Below are 3,493 nucleotides of genomic sequence, written 5' to 3'. Positions count from 1 at the left end.
ACCACAATATGTCCCTAGTGAGCCTCTAGTTGACTAGCTCGTTGTGATCAACAGATAGTCATGGTTTCCTGGCTATGGACATTGGATGTCGTTGATAACGGGATCAAATCATTAGGAGAATGATGAGATGGACAAGACCCAATCCTAAGACTAGCACAAAAGATCGTGTAGTTCATTTGCTAGAGCTTTGCCAATGTCAAGTATCTCTTCCTTTGACCATGAGATCGTGTAACTCCTGGATACCGTAGGAGTGCTTTGGGTGTATCAAACGTCACAACGTAACTGGGTGACTATAAAGGTGCACTACAGGTATCTCCGAAAGTATCTATTGTTTTATGCGGATCGAGACTGGGATTTGTCACTCCGTGTAAACGGAGAGGTATCTCTGGGCCCACTCGGTAGGACATCATCATATGCGCGATGTGACCAAGGAGTTGATCACGGGATGATGTGTTACGGAACGAGTAAAGTGACTTGCCGGTAACGAGATTGAACAAGGTATCGGTATACCGACGATTGAATCTCGGGCAAGTAAAATACCGCTAGACAAAGGGAATTGTATACGGGATCGATTGAGTCCTTGACATCGTGGTTCATCCGATGAGATCATCGTGGAACATGTGGGAGCCAACATGGGTATCCAGATCCCGCTGTTGGTTATTGACCGGAGAACGTCTCGGTCATGTCTGCATGTCTCCCGAACCCGTAGGGTCTACACACTTAAGGTTCGATGACGCTAGGGTTATAAAGGAAGCTTGTATGTGGTTACCGAATGTTGTTCGGAGTCCCGGATGAGATCCCGGACGTCACGAGGAGTTCCGGAATGGTCCGGAGGTAAAGATTTATATATAGGAAGTCCTGTTTCGGCCATCGGGACAAGTTTCGGGGTCATCGGTATTGTACCGGGACCACCGGAAGGGTCCCGGGGGCCCACCGGGTGGGGCCACCTGCCCCGGGGGGCCACATGGGCTGTAGGGGGTGCACCTTGGACTACATGGGCCAAGGGAACCAGCCCCAAGAGGCCCATGCGCCTAGGGAACCCTGGAGGGAAGAGTCCTCAAGGGGGAAGGCACCTCCGAGGTGCCTTGGGGAGGATGGACTCCTCCCCCCCTCTTGGCCGCACCCCAAAACCCATCTAGGGCTGGCCGCCGCCCCTAGGGGGTGGGAAAACCCTAAAGGGGGCGCAGCCCCCTTCCCCCCTATATATATTGAGGCATGGGGCTGCCCATAACACGCGATTTGATCTCTCGTTGGTGCAGCCCTGCCTCTCCCTCCTCCTCCTCTCCAATGGTGCTTAGCGAAGCCCTGCTGGATTGCCACGCTCCTCCATCACCACCACGCCGTTGTGCTGCTGCTGGATGGAGTCTTCCTCAACCTCTCCCTCTCTCCTTGCTGGATCAAGGCGTGGGAGACGTCACCGGGCTGTACGTGTGTTGAACGCGGAGGTGCCGTCCGTTCGGCACTTGATCATCGGTGATCTGAATCACGACGAGTACGACTCCATCAACCCCGTTCACTTGAACGCTTCCGCTTAGCGATCTACAAGGGTATGTAGATGCACTCCCCTTTCTACTCGTTGCTGGTCTCTCCATAGATAGATCTTGGTGTTACGTAGGAAAATTTTGAATTTCTGCTACGTTCCCCAACAGTGGCATCATGAGCTAGGTCTATTGCGTAGATTCTTTGCACGAGTAGAACACAAAGTAGTTGTGGGCGTTGATGTTGTTCTATATGCTTACCGTTACTAGTCCAATCTTGTTTCGACGGTATTGTGGGATGAAGCGGCCTGGACCGACCTTACACGTACTCTTACGTGAGACAGGTTCCACCGATTGACATGCACTTGGTGCATAAGGTGGCTAGCGGGTGCCAGTCTCTCCCACTTTAGTCGGAACGGATTCGATGAAAAGGGTCCTTATGAAGGGTAAATAGCAATTGGCATATCACGTTGTGGTCTTGCGTAGGTAAGAAACGTTCTTGCTAGAAACCCATAGCAGCCACGTAAAACATGCAACAACAATTAGAGGACGTCTAACTTGTTTTTGCAGGGTATGCTATGTGATGTGATATGGCCAAGAAGAATGTGATGAATGATATGTGATGTATGAGATTGATCATGTTCTTGTAATAGGATTCACGACTTGCATGTCGATGAGTATGACAACCGGCAGGAGCCATAGGAGTTGTCTTTATTTATTGTATGACCTGCGTGTCATTGAAGAACGCCATGTAACTTACTTTACTTTATTGCTAAACGCGTTAGCCATAGAAGTAGAAGTAGTCGTTGGCGTGACAACTTCATGAAGACACGATGATGGAGATCATGATGATGGAGATCATGGTGTCATGCCGGTGACAAGATGATCATGGAGCCCCGAAGATGAAGATCAAAGGAGCTATATGATATTGGCCATATCATGTCACTACTCTATTTGATTGCATGTGATGTTTATCATGTTTATGCATCTTGTTTGCTTAGGACGACGGTAGTAAATAATATGATCCCTTACAAAATTTCAAGAAGTGTTCTCCCCTAACTGTGCACCGTTGCTACAGTTCATCGCTTCTAAGCACCACGTGATGATCGGGTGTGATGGATTCTTACGTTCACATACAACGGGTGTAAGACAGTTTTACACAGCGAAAACACTTAGGGTTAACTTGACGAGCCTAGCATGTACAAACATGGCCTCGGAACACGGAGACCGAAAGGTCGAGCATGAGTCGTATGGTAGATACGATCAACATGAAGATGTTCACCGATGATGACTAGTCCGTCTCACGTGATGATCGGACACGGCCTAGTTGACTCGGATCATGTGATCACTTAGATGACCAGAGGGATGTCTATCTAAGTGGGAGTTCATAAGATGAACTTAATTATCCTGAACATAGTCAAAAGGATTTTGCAAATTATGTCGTAGCTTGCGCTTTAGTTCTACTGTTTTAGATATGTTCCTAGAGAAAATATAGTTGAAAGTTGAAAGTAGCGATTATGCAGACAATAGATAGCTTATGTCCTTAATGCACCGCTTAGTGTGCTGAACCCCAAACGTAGTTTGTGGATGTTGCGAACATCGGACATACACGTTTTGATAACTACGTGATAGTTCAATTAAACAGTTTAGAATTGAGGCACCAAAGATGTTTTTGAAACATCGCGAAACATATGAGATGTTTTGAGGGCTGAAATTGGGATTTCAGGCTCGTGCCCACGTCAAGAGGTATAAGACCTCCGACGATTTTCTTAGCCTGCAAACTAAGGGAGAAAAGTTCAATCGTTGAGCTTGTGCTCAGATTGTCTGAGTGCAACAATCACTTGAATCGAGTGGGAGTTGATCTTCCAGATGAGATAGTGATGTTTTTCCAAAGTCATTACCACCAAGCTGCTAGAGCTTTGTGATGAACTATAACAAATCAGGGATAGATATGATGATCCTTGAGATATTCGTGATGTTTGACACCACGAAAGTAGAAATCAAGAAGGAGCATC

This window comes from Triticum dicoccoides, chromosome 5B (assembly GCF_002162155.2).
Source record: "Triticum dicoccoides isolate Atlit2015 ecotype Zavitan chromosome 5B, WEW_v2.0, whole genome shotgun sequence".
In the NCBI taxonomy this organism is placed as follows: Eukaryota; Viridiplantae; Streptophyta; class Magnoliopsida; order Poales; family Poaceae; genus Triticum; species Triticum dicoccoides.
This window is presented reverse-complemented; position numbering follows the sequence as displayed.